The sequence below is a fragment of the Hypanus sabinus genome, chromosome 22, assembly GCF_030144855.1.
Source record: "Hypanus sabinus isolate sHypSab1 chromosome 22, sHypSab1.hap1, whole genome shotgun sequence".
In the NCBI taxonomy this organism is placed as follows: domain Eukaryota; kingdom Metazoa; phylum Chordata; class Chondrichthyes; order Myliobatiformes; family Dasyatidae; genus Hypanus; species Hypanus sabinus.
Window position 1 is genome coordinate 15,941,071 of NC_082727.1, and position 14,446 is coordinate 15,955,516.

The window sequence follows — 14,446 nt, forward strand, 5'->3', positions numbered from 1 at the left end:
ATTACCTGTTTTTCTGCTTTAATTACTCATAAAATGTGGTATGAGCTTCATCTAAGTCACAATAATAAACAAACACATTCTGCTTACACTAACAACACACAAACAATTGTACTTCTTGACAATACGGAGTACACCATTTAAACAATCACAGTCTGGGTTCAAAAAAACATATGCGAACCTCTGGGGTAATGCCTTCTACAATAGCTATTTGGAGTCAGGTGTTCCAATCAATAAGATAAGATTGGAGGTGTGGGTTGTAGAGGAGCCCTGATCTATAAAAAAAAACACAGGTTACTGACCCGCTCTCCTCAAGAAAGATCTGTTTATGTGTGCCATGCCTCATCCAAATCAACTTTCAGAGGACCTTAGAAAAATTGTAGAGATGCATGATGCTGAAAAAGGCTACAAAAGCATTTCTAAAGACCTAAGTGTTCATCAGTCCACAGTAAGAGAAACTGTCTCCAAATGGAGGGAATTCAGTACTGTTCCTACTTTCCCCAAGAGTGGGTGTCCTGCAAAGATCACACCAAGAGAACAACCTGCAATGCTGAAAAAGATGAAAAAGAACCCAACAGTAACAGCAAAAGACCTGCAGAAATCTCTGAAACTTGCTAAAGTCTCTGTTCATATGTCCACTGTAAGAAAAACACTGAACAGGAATGGTGTTCATGGAAGCACATCTCGGAGGAAACCATTGCTCTCCAAAAAAACATTGCTGCACATCTTAAAACCACCTGGATGTTCCACAACACTTCTGGGACAATGTTCTGTGGACGGATGAAACAAAAATTGAACTTCTTGGCAGAAATGCACACTGCTATGTTTGGAGGAAAAAGGGCAATGCACACCAACACCGTTTGGCATTGCTTTGCTGTCTCAGGGCCTGGTCAGCTTGTAATCGTTGAAAGAACAATTAATTCAAGATTGTATTAGGACATTGTACAAGAGAATGTCAGGGTAGCGGTCCGTCACTTGAAGTTTAACAGAAGTTGGATGATGCAATAAAACAATGAATACAAAGTAAAAAACACAAGAGTAAATCAACAACAGAATGGTTTAAAAAGAAGAAAATTTGTGTTTTGGAATGGCCAATTCGGAGTTCAGACAATCTAATTGAGATGCTATGGCAATACCTGAAGAGGGCTGTTCATACAAGGTATCCCAGAAATATTGGTGAACGGAAACAGTTCTGTATGGAGGAGTGGTCTAAAATGCCTCCTCGCCATTGTGCAAGTCTGATCAGCAGCTACAGGAAACAGTTGGTGGATGTTATTGCTGCTGAAGGAGGTTCTATCAGTTTTTAAATACAAGGGTTCACATACTTTGTCTAGCCCAAACTGTGAATGATTAAACAATATGTTCAATAAAGACATGAAAAGCACAACTACTTGTATGTTATTAGTTTAGGCAGATTGTGTTTATCTATTATTGTGACTTAGATGAAGATCAGACCACATTTTATGAGCAATTGATGCAGAAAACCAGGTAACTGCAAAGGGTTCACAAACCTTTTCTTGCAACTGTACATCAAAAACACACAGTGAAATGCATCATTTGCATTAGCAACCAACACAGTCCAAAGATGTGCTGGGGGCAGCCTGTAAGTGTCGCTGCACTTCCAGCGCCAACAGAGCATGCTCACAATTTACATTGGAACGAGGAGAGAAACCCAAGCACCAGGAGAAAACCCATGGGGTCACCAGGAGAACATATAAACTCCTTACAGACAACAGTGGCAATTGAACCCCAGTCGCTGGCACTACAAAATGTAATGCTGTGCACAACATGGATAACCTATTCACTGTCCTACGCTGTATGTGTCTGGTACTTCAGTAAGAACTATGGTCTAATTACTGCAGGACATCTAGACAGGGCAACATAATCTCTCAATACCAATACACACAAAATGCTTGAGAAACTCAGCAGGCCAGGCAGCATCAATGGAAAGGAGTATGGCATCGACACTTCGGGCAGAGACCCTTCATCAGGACTTGGCCCAAAATGTTAACTATTTTCTTGGCCTGCTGAGTTGTCCGAGCGGAGAGACAGAGAGACAATGAGTAAGTGAATCCGTATTTACACATGTATACGCATACGAGTGCATGTGTAGGTACGTGCGCGTTGCTCAGATTTACAGATTTTTTTCACGTTTGTGCTCTCAATACCAATAACTGGATTTGGAGGCAGGGTAACAGTCATAAGGATGAGAGACAACGACAACAAGGAAAATTTAACTTGGGTGAGAGCATGAACAGATGTACAGGATAAACATCAGTTTGAACTCCACTGAATAGTATAATCTCACGTTAACACAGACCTCCTTCCTACAAACTAGGCTGCATAATTTCTGAGTTTGGCTCTTCTAAAAACCCAATATTAAAACAAAATTAAACACAAAAATAACAAGCCTGTAAGTGTTCTCCCATGGGAGAAAGAAAAAGAGGAGAGACACTACAGGGACCAAAAATTTATCAACCATCTTCCACCATTCCTCAGCATGGAATGTGTTCCTCTGACCTCACCCAGCCATAACTCAACCATTCTTCCATTAATGGTGAGAACACCTTCTTCTCAGCAACTCACTGCCACTATAACACAATAATTCATTTGCAAGGCTCTTCATGGGTGAACTGACCTACAAATTGGTGCAAAGCTAAGCAAGGAAACTGGGGCTGAATTTTTAAGGTGCTACCAATGGTGTCTGCAAGGATCTGCTCTTTGTAATTTTTAATAAGTGACTTTTATAAATGACAGGAAGAGTATGGAAGGCTGTGAACAAGGCATGAATCAATGGGTCTAAGTAGAATAACAGTTCAGCATAGACTAGTTGGCCCGAAGGGCCTGTGCTGCAGTGTTCTATGACTATGACATGATGTGGAAGTCGAAGTTTGTGAATGACATGAAGGTTGGTGATGTTATGAATAGAGTAGATGGTTGTTATAGGTTACAATGAGGATAGGCTGAGCAAACCAGTGTTTTTCCTCTTTGGAGAAGAGATGACTTGATAAAGATATACAAGAGGCATAAGATGATAACCGCCAGTACTTTCGGCTAATTTTAAGGTGAATGTAGGAAAGTATAGGTGGTGGGGGGGGGGGGGGAACAGAGGAGTTAGCTTCAGAGATTGGTGAGTGTGTGCAGCGCACCGCTGATGCTGATGGTGGAAACAGATACACAAGAGGCATTGAAAAAGAGTCTTAAGCACTTAGATGCATCTGCACCACATAGATTGCCTCTGATTCAACACTTCAAGGTGCGGTTAGAACGTGGTAATAAATGCTCACATACCACACAGTAATAAAAACAAACACTTGCCTTTCTGTAATGCAATAGGTCTTGTGAGTCTCCAAGTTTAATCAGTGCATTCACTGTGGCTGTATTACCAGCTGTCTGGACCCCAAGCTCTTTAACTCCCTTTATGAATCAATACCAACTCTCAGATCAGCTGAGTGATAGAATTTCACCACTCTCCACAGTATTAAAAAAAATAATTTTGTGCATCATCTTTGACACAGCAAATATTTCAAAGGCCTTCATGGGTGCACTATTGAAAACTTGGCACTTATCCACCAAAGGACATTGGGACCAATGTTCCCTCCAAGGTGTGCATGTATGTACACACATCCATCTTTTGTTTCTGGCACACAACAGAATTTAAACTGCGCACAGAAGGTTGTCACCCTCTACCTCACTGGCAGGTTTAGTATATTTCACGATCATACCTTTTCCGGTTTCTGATGCAGATGGTGTTGACAATGTGGAATTTGTGATGATTTGGCTGCAGATTTTAGAACCGACTTATTTCTACTGGTCTTATTGAAGAACTTATTGAATCACTATGTCGAATTCCAAAGAAGCAAAGGGCGTGAAGCGCAAAAGAACTGTCAGTTCATTTGAAGTGGAATGGCTTAATGAAATAGTAGACACTGCTACACCGAAAGCGCATGAGGTCAGGAATGTGCAGCTACGAGAAATATTCATGTAACTACAGAAACTGGTGTTACCTGTGTATTGTTGCGATGCAAAAGTTGCTGGAGAATTTGCATGTGGGAAGAAGAGTGATGTTTGGAAACTTAACTTTCTGAAGCGTCATTTAGCATGCAAATCACACACGGATGGTGTGCAAAAGCTCCAGCGAGAAAATCCTCCATTACTGGCCTGCTACATTTTGTGAAAGTGCAGATGAACAAGAGCAAAGAACAACCAAACCTAGGAGATCAAATTTCTTATTGACAGTTGTTTAAACAACAAACAACAAACTGGATTTGGTAGTTTATTATGCTTAGAATAGCTTCAGGTTTACTTCCACTTAAAAATTCAGTGCATATTATATTGTCACTGGGCAAAAAAATTGCGCTGCACAAGATTTTTGTGCACACTGGCCATTACAAATTAGAAGGAACAGTGACTGGGATAGATGACAAACAACCTTGTCATAGAGGTTGATTTTAAGGTCAGTTTAAAAGTAAGAGATGTTGTGGGTAAGAAGTAGTTAAATGAAGAAAAGTTCAAAGTAAATTTATTATCATAAATATATATGATGATATTACCCTGAGATTAATTTTCTTGGAGGTATATAAAGAACACATACAATCAATTAAAATTAAACAGCAAGACTGACAAATGACCAATGTGCAAAAGACAAACTGCAAATATAAAATAATGATAATAATAAATAATATTGAGAATATGATTTATAGAGTCCGTGAAAGGGAGTCCATAGATTGTGGAATCAGTTCAGTATTGAGGTGAGTGAATTATCCACCACCATAGTACAGATGTACTACAAGACTATGTGCTTAGTCACTTGCTCTACTTGCTTTATACTTGGGACTTTGAGATTAAGTATACTCCAATGAGAAAAATTGAAAGATGAAGAAAAGTGAGGACTCCATGAAAAGAGGTCGCAATTAGTAGGAGGGATAAGGTAGAAGGGTAAATGTGATTATATTAACAAGCAGAAAGTAACTGCTGAATTCACCACATTACAACCTGAAGATTATGGATCTCTGATGCTATTAAAATTGAACGCCTCTCTCCATAAAGCACAAGACACAGGAGCAAAATTAGGTCAGTCAGCCCATCATGTTTGCATTGCCATCCCATCATTGCTGACTTACTATCCCTCTCAACCCCATTCTCCTGTCTTCTCCCTGTAACCTTTGATGCCCTGAATAATCAAGTATCTCAATCTCCAATCTGAATATACCCAATGACTTGGCCTACACAGTCACCTGTAGCAATGAACTGCAGAGATTCACTAACCTCTGGCAAAAGAAATTCCTCATCTGGGTTCTAAATTGACATCCTCCTATTCTGAAGCTGTGCCCTCTGGTCCTAGACACTGTGTTCCCCCCCCCACCCCGCCCACTATAGAAAACATCTTCTCCACATGCACTCTATCAAGACCATTTGATAGGTTTCAATGAGATCTCCCCCTCCCCCATCCTTCTAAATTCCAGTGAAACTGAGTACAGTAATGTCTGTACTGTACCATTTAATAGCCTGGGTGAAATTTATTATCTGGGGGGAGAAAACTGTTGAACATACTACATTGTGACACGAAGACAAAAACACTAAACTACCGCCATGCAAATTAAGAAAATAATAGTACAGCCACTCATTAAGGGATGTTGCAAACTGAGGATGTGAAAGAGCCCAGAACTGAAAGAACATGCAGCAGTTGGAGGCATGCAGGGCTGGGGAATCAGAATCAGCAGTACTGGTGCAAGTCATATAATCAAACATCCATCCATCCATCTGAAGCTGTGCCCTCTGGTACTAGACACTGTGTTCCCACCCCACTAGTGACTGCAAAATGGGGCTTCTACCCAATCTATGTTTTTGAGGTGTCTCACAGGCAAGATCAAAAACTGAAATGAAACAATATGGCCAACCATTATTCAAGAAGCATAACATTAATAGCTGCACTTTGTAATTAAGGTATCCAGAACATGCAAGGGTACACTTTACTTACTGATTAGACACAAAATCACAATATATACAGTACATTGTCTTATGCATGCTTAGACATTGTACTGTATCCCATTTAGCTACACAACTCACCCACATTTTTTATACTGCATGTAGGGTAAGTGCAGTCCTGCGTAGGTCTGTAGCCTAGTGTAGTTTTTTTTAAACGTAGTTCAGTCTAGTTTTTGTACTGTGTCATGTAACACCATGGTCCTGAAAAATGTCTCATTTTTACTATGTACTGTACATAGCAGTTATGGTCAAAATGACAATAAAAGTGACTTGACTTGCTTTGCAACACTGTTGAAATCTCCTATGGAGTAGTCTGGGTTAGGTTAAGGTGTAGTGAAAGACAAAAGATAAAACAGACATGTTCCTTGCATAGAACTCAGTATCCTTAATCCTCTGCACATTCAGCAGTCTCTAAACTCAGGCCACAATGGCACTGGCTCTAAAGCTTAAACTTGTTTACATATGGAGAGAAGAACAGGATCCCTTCTCCTGGACTGCACTCCTACAGAGTCCACACAAAACAATTTATTTTGGAACAAAACAAGGAATTAAACATGACAGACGCTTTCCATTTCTTATTTGTAAATCCTGCTCGCTTTGCAAGCACAGAGAGCAGCATTCATTGGGCTAAGCATCTTGTATGGTATTTAAACTCATTAACAGAAAAATGGGCATTATATTATGTAGCTTTCCACACAAAATGCTGGAAGAACTCAGCAGGATGGGCAGCAATGATGGAAAAGAGTTAAACAGTTGATGTTTTGGGCTGAGACCCTTCAGCAGTGCTTTAGCTTAAGTATACAGTCCCTAGATGTAGAATCCAAAAATTCTAATATTGCAATATTAGGATTTACCACAAAAGTATTGTCTTTTAAATCTTTAATGCCCAAAAACAGTTCACACGCAACAAAATATGTCTGGATGTCCTGTTACAATTTTGTACAGAGAAAACAAAACTGCTTAAAAACTGCTTCGGTGATTTTGTTAGCAGGAGGGAGGTTTCATTTTCAGTTTACACCTTATTACCCAAAATCAGATAAAACTCAGGTCCCTAATTAACACCTGTATTTGTAGTCCCATCTTTCATAGCCTCAGAATATTCCAGAGCTTTTTAAAAAAAAAACTATGAAGTACTTTCTAAAATGCTGCAATGTACGGAAACAATGCATAGCAAACAGCAAGCCCCACCAACTGTAATGCAATATTGGCCACAATGTTTATTTTAAAAGTGCTGGTTGAGGCAGTGAAGCAGCACAAAATTGTCCCAATTCCAGTTTACCTGAAGGTCGGTTCTACTAACAATGCAACAGTTTCTCAATGTTGTACCATGAGCAACAACTGTGATTTTTTTCCCCTAAAGATTCTGTGCTCAAATTTTGTCCAGTCTGAATTTGAAAAATCATCTTTGGTTCTAAAAGTGTATGTGCATTTTTAAAGTACAGAGCATAATCAAGAGAGAATAGTTCCAGTGAAGGAATAATTTGATAGAGCCCTAGCAAATATGCAGTAAATGGGAATCAAATGTAATCTATCCAGTGCTCAGTTCAACTTGAAACAAAAGAAAAAGGTAACACGTGTAGTGGCTATCCATTACAGTTCCTGACCTGATACTGCAGGAATTCCCCTAGGGACTATTCTCAGCTGTTTCAAAGACCCTCCATCATAAAGAGAGAATTAGCCAGTCAACCAGCATTTTTTAATCTACCAGAAACTAGATAACTTCAATGTTGCTGTGCTGAAAAACAACTGGTAACAGTAAGAGATGAGAGACTACAGTTGCTGGAATCTAGAGCAACAACCAATCTACTGGAAGAACTCATCGGATCAAGCAGCATTTGTGGGAAGAAGGGAACCATCAATACTGAAGGGTGAAATCTTGCATCAGGGCTGCAAGGCTGCAACATGAAATGTTGAAAATTCTTTTCCTCCCGCAGATGCTGTCCAACTTGTTTGGCTATATCTAATGTGAAAAAGCCCAATTATCTGAAAATCAAACTCAAAACCTCAGGTATTGGGCATTGAAAGTAAAGACAGAAATTGCTGAAAACACTCAGCAGCCATGGGAAGAAAATCTGAATATCGGGCCATTATTTGGCAGAATTGGGTACAAGAAAAAAAAGATTTTAACTGTCTTCTTTTCCAGTTCTGACTAAGAGTCAGAATCAGAACTGGTTGCAGTATCCACTTGAAATATTAAGTCTGCTTCTTTCCACAAACATTGCCTGGCCTGCTGAGTATTTTCAGCAGTCTCCCCTTATCAGCCTAGTTATCTCCGACTTTGCGTGTCATAACTGCAGTTTCTCTATCAACATGATTTAACTCACTGAATTAGGCTTATGCTCCACAGTACCTCGTAACACATGGAATACTGTGCCAGAGGATGACATGCAGAGCAATTTCTCCTCAAAGGTTTACACAATTTACAAGTCAGGGATGTTGTTAGCCACCATGCACCTTGCTGGCTGGAGCAACAGTGACTGGAACAGAAAGCAGCATGACACTAGAATAAAAAAGCAAGGATGTAACGTTGAGGCTTTACAGGTACTGGTGAGGCCTCACTTGGGAGAACTGTGAGCCATTTTGCACCCCTTATCTAAGGGCATGCTGACATTGGAAATGGTTCAAAGGAAATGCACAAAAATGATTCCAGGATTGAAAGGCTTATCATATGACGAGCATTTGATGACTCTGGGACTCTACTCACTGGAATTCAGAAGAATGAGGGGTGACCTCATTGAAACCTAACGAATGTTGAAAGGCCTCAACAGAGTGGTTGCGATGTTTCCTGTGGTGGGGGAATCCAAGACAACAGGACACAGTCTCAGGAAAGACAGATGTCCTTTTAGAATGGAGATGTAGAGAAACTTTAGCCAGAGAGTGGTGAATCTATGGAATTTGTTGCCACAAGCAGCTGTGGAAGCAAAGTCATTGGGTATATTTAAGGCAGACATTGTAAGATTCTTGATTAGGGCATGAAGGAATACAGGGAGAAAGCAGGAAACTGGGCTGAAAGTGAAAATGGACCAGCCATAATGAAATGGGACAGCAAACTCAATGGGCCAAATAGCCTAATTCTGCTCCTATATCCTGTGGCCTTAAGATACCAACCACAACAGAGCAGTCTGATCAGTACATCTACCAAGGGAGGTCAATATCTACAAACTACAATTCAAAATTAATACAACACTGCTACTTCAGTTACACCACATTGTAAACATATTGCAGTCCACTATCATCTTTGTATCTTAGAATTCTTTGCACCACAGCAGGACCACAGTCACACACAAAATGCTGGAGGAACTCAGGAGGTCAGGCAGCATCTATGGAAAAGAGTACAGTTGGTATTTTGGGCTGATACTATTCAGTGGTCCTGTATTGTTTGGATTTCCAGCATCTGCAGATTTTCTCGTTTGTGACCAGAGGGAGGTGATGGGCAAGTAAGGAAATAAGGTGAGAAAGGGAACTGGAGAAAGGCCGGGGGGAGCTTGCAATGACTGAATTTCAAGAAATTCTTGTGTTTGTGAACAATAAATGTACCCTTATCAGAGTCACCAGTTCCCAAAAACAAAATTACTTTAGAAAACTGAATACAATTTTTGAATTTTGAATTTTTGAATTCCCCACCACTCCCAACCACTGCTGGGTCGTGTTGTGTTGTAAAGGTTACTAGGCCTCAAAGCCCATAAGTTTTAAGGTGATTCAGTTTAGTTTACCGTGACAAAGAAATGGGTACTTTCTAAAAGGCCAAGAATCTGTTGAGAATTCTTATTTGTAAGAAATGATAGTGCAAATGTAAAATACTTTTTAAACCAGCAGTTTACAAAATGTTGCCCTTGATGACTTTGATAAAATAGTGTTATTTATTCAATTCCCACAGTCTCATTTATGAATAGCAATCATTTCAGACTTATTTAATATTCTAAACCTTGTGCCTGACATCGCCCACCTTAATACAAGCAGACAAGTGTACTTGCTCTAAGTTTGTGAGGTAAATTTCAGAGCAACTAGCCTTGCACAGATCCCGCACGTATGTAGTTAGTCCGAACCATATTCTCTATTTGGTTTTTCTAGTATGCATTCTGAGATCATCTCAAGTAGCTCCCCCAACCTCACAAAGACACACATTCTAATGCTAGTTATGTCAAAATTATAACTTTTGTACCATTGGGTTGTGTTGGAAAAAATAACACCAAAGTACAAAGATGTTAACTTGCTATTAATGGCAGCCACTATATTTTTTGGTATCACTAGAAAACATGATTCTCAAGAGTAAGCATACACACCAAATTACATTGTACTGCTTCGGCATTGTCACAAGCTATTCGTGGAATTATAATGTACCACAAGCAATACCTTCCCAAGAGGGAAAGAGGAGACGAGAAAGAAAAGCATCAGTCCAAGAAAAACGTTTCAAAGTATATGAGATAATTATATTATTTTTAAAAATGATTTATCACTCCACTCTTGATGGTTTAAAAACTCAACTGGCATGATTTAATAACACTCACACTTGGGGTGGGAGGCAAAAATTGAAATCCGTAAGTATTTTTTTTATTGATTCAATATTTTTCTTACAATGGCAACTCTATTTTGTGTGTAAAAGAACAACAATCTGTTGGAGAAACTCAACAGGTCAAGCAGCATTTGAAGGAGGAAAGAAACTTCGGGTTGAACTCTGTATCAGGACAATTCCTTTCCCTCCCAACAGATGCTGCTTGACCCACTGAGTACCCCTAAGCAGGTTGTTTGTTACTGCATATTCCAGCATCTGCAGTTTTGTGTCTACACTTTGCATACTGCCTACCCACCTACATCTGAATGATGCAAAAGACAGTTTATTATATATTGTATAATATCAAAATACTACATGGAGCTGGGTAGAACTAGTGTTTTCAAGTGGTGGCTGTCATTCATAGAATCAATTCGAGATAGAGAGGTAGAAACAGATTTTATATATTAGGAAGCATCAATAACGTAGAACAATTAAGATTGGCATATAATATACAAGAACAAAAATTAGATTTAGCGAATTAAATATTCTGACAGCACAGAAGTTTATATGCAAGAACTTTTTTTTCCCCCTCGGGCAGTACTTAATAAATTAAGACAACCCAAGAGACAAGAACTTTACCCTGTAAAATTAAGCCATAAAAAACTAAAGTTGGAAGGAATGAACCATTACTGTATTTTAACATTGATGAATTTTAAGGCTGGCATTTAGAATAAGACCATAAGATGTAGGAGCAGAAATAGGCCATTTTATCATGGCTGATCCATTCCTCCTCTCAGCCCCCATCTCTCGCTTTCTCCCCGTATCCCTTCACGCCCTGGCTAATCAAGAATCCATCAACCTCTATCTTAAATATACCCAATGACTTGGCCTCCACAGCTGCCTGCTCTCTGGCTAAAGAAACTCCTTATCTCCATTCTAAGAGAATGCCACACTATTCTGAGGCCATGTCCTCTGGTCCTCTAGTCCCCTAGACTTCCCCTACCCCCACAGGAAACATCCTCTCCAAATCCATTCTATCGAGGCCTTTCAACATTTGAAATGTTTCAATGAGGTCACCCCTCATTCCCCTGAATTCCAGTGAGTAAAGGCAGAGCCCTCAAACACTCTCATATGAGAAGTCTTTCAACCCTGGAATCATTTTTGTGAATCTCCTTAGAACCCTTTCCAATGTCAGCACATCCTTTCTTAGATAAGGGGCCCAAAACTGCTCACAAGACTCCAAGTGAGGCCTCACCAGAGCCTTATAAAGCCTCATTATTACACCCTTGCTTTTATATTCTTGACCTCTAGAAATGAATGCTAACATCACCTTCCTCACCACCGAATTAACCTGTGTTAATTACTAGGTAATCCTGAATGAAGGCTCCCAAGTTCCTCTGCTCCTCAGATTTTTAAAATTTTCACATTTAGAAAATAGTCTATGGTTTGATTTCTTCTACCAAAGTGCATAATCATACACTTTCCAACCCTGTATTCCATCTGCCATTTCTTTGCCCGTTCTCCTAACCCGCACGTCCTTCTGTAGCTTCTCTACTTCTGCAAAACTACCTGCCCTTCCACCAATCTTCATATAGTCAGCAAACTTGGCCCCCAAAGTAATTAACTCCGTCATCCAAGTCAATGACATATAATGCAAAAAATATGGTGACAACACAGACCCCTGTGGAACACCACTAGTCACCAACAGCCAACCAGGAAGTGTTCCCTTTATTTCCACTCTTTCTCTGGTAGGCTCAACCACAAGCTGCTCTAAAAAGGCATCTCACAGGCATTCTAGAAATTCCCCCTTTCTTTAGATCCAGCACCAGCCTGATTTTCCCAATCTAGCTGTATATTAAAATTCCCATGACTATCATAACTTTGCCCTTTTGGCATGCATTTTCCATCTCCTTTTGTACCGTCCTGAATCTTAATGGCTCCTGAGTTTAACATTAATTGTTTCCGAGCCTGAACAACACAACTTCATAATTTACACATGCATGCAGTTTCTGTTTCTCCGAGTGCCATGAAAAACATCTACAAAATAAATTTCACTGAAAGTCAAATTCAGGGGCAAGAGAACTGCTTCGAAGTTCAACTTCAGAGAGAAGACTGCCAGAATACTTTGTTATGAGAACAATATGTTCAAGCGGATATTAAATTCAGTTTGAAGAATGAATAAAAATAACACAGCATAAAATTTAACAAACAAAATTTATTAGAAGAATAGTGTTTTTGCACTGAAACTAGCAACCAGTGAATACTGCAAACACAATACAGATAGAACTCATTTTGTTACTTGTTAAAACTCTGGTAATAACAATCAAAAACTCCCACATGCACAAAGACAGAATCTTTTAACCCCAACATTCTTTACAAGGCAAACAACTACAAATTACAAAAGATCTAAAATTACTGGTCACTTATAGTAAGACACAGGGTATTTCATAGTCCAGATGAAATTAAAGTACATTTAATAACAGATCAATTAATAGTGCAAAAAATAAGTGCCACAACAGCTGTACAAGACATTTATAACAAATGGACAAGGATAGACGATAATACAAACAACTGCAAAATAAGCTTTCAAAATTATACACCTTTGTCAGGCTGTAAACTGTACGAGGTCAAGCAGACCAAATGGGCACCCGTTGTTTTGAACATTACCTGAATTGGAGAAGCTAAAGTACATTGAAAATGGGGCAGTGTGAGAACTTTCAAGATTGTACTGCTTAAAATCCAGCTGGAGCTATTTGTGGTCATGTGTGCACCACAGCTGAATTGTGGCACCATGCCACTGGGCTTTAAACCTACTTCTCTGACTATGGCCAACCAAGCATGCATACAAAGGAGAGACTAATAATCCTCAAGAACGTCACTGCCCAAGAATATGATCCTTAGTAAAATGTTAAAGGAAATCCCAGCAGTAAATCAGTATTCAGCTACGTTACAGGTTACTAAAGGAGGGCCTTAACATCATATACCCATATATACTTTTCCTAATTCGACTTGTTAGCAGCTTAATGTACACTGAATTTCAGCCAAAACTACTAAAAATTCCTGAAATGTGGGATTGAGGTAATGAGCATTTTGATAATAAAAGTAGTTTGACATTAATAACACAAGCCAACAGGAGTCTAAAAGCTTTTTCTTGCCATCTTTTTGATGGGGCCATGAACTTGGGTGTAGAGCACCAGCTTAATTACCCATCACTTTAGTTGATAATGACTAACCTAGGAGTTTTTACACACTGGGGTCCCAGCATTTTAAAAATGCCTACTTCGTAACTGTGTAAAACAGACTTATTTCTTGCAAGTGATTACCATTGCACACAGACATCAAGTCTGCGTGACAGAATAAAAGGTTATCTACATTCTTAATGGTGAGATAAAATTTCAGAAACTCCAAGTTATTTTGCATTGGAACAGAGGGAACAAAAGTTAATTTGCATATGAGATGAACAGGACAATGCCCCCATTTCCAAAATAGCAACATTACTTGCTCTGTTTTGAAATATGATTCATGAAAATTAATGTGTTATATGGAAATCCAATCAGCATGTCTCTGACCACTGCAATCTGAAGAATAAAGGGCAAATAAACAAAGTCAGTGTGCCAGGCTCAAGCTTACTAGATCAATTTAAGTACTAATTAACAAACTAGTTATTCATACCTTGCCAAGGATAATGCTGTAAGTATAATGACCTGTTTCAAGGCCACCAATCTCAGGAAATACAATTTAAAATCAGTAGGTAATGTAACAGTTCAGATATTTTTGCAGTTGCAAGGTTGATGCAATTTTGATAAAACTGATGTAATTAGTTAGAACCTAGCTTGATATATCTTTGTAATTTTGTATGTTTACAAAGACTTTCTCAAATAATTCCAAGGTATAAAAAAAATACTAGGGCCAAATCCACAAGAATTGAATTGAAAGAGGGGGGAATTAGTACAAGCCATAAGCAACAGA

General features: G+C 39.1%; 2 protein-coding genes across 7 annotated transcripts in view; one reads left to right on the forward strand and one right to left on the reverse strand.

The window, feature by feature from the left end:
• Positions 1-14,446, forward strand: part of LOC132379362 (slit homolog 1 protein-like) — a 308,706-nt gene that overhangs the window by 286,073 nt on the left and 8,187 nt on the right. The window lies entirely within an intron of this gene.
• The window catches only part of wu:fc17b08 (uncharacterized), a 121,890-nt gene that overhangs the window by 19,643 nt on the left and 87,801 nt on the right, over positions 1-14,446 (reverse strand). The window lies entirely within an intron of this gene.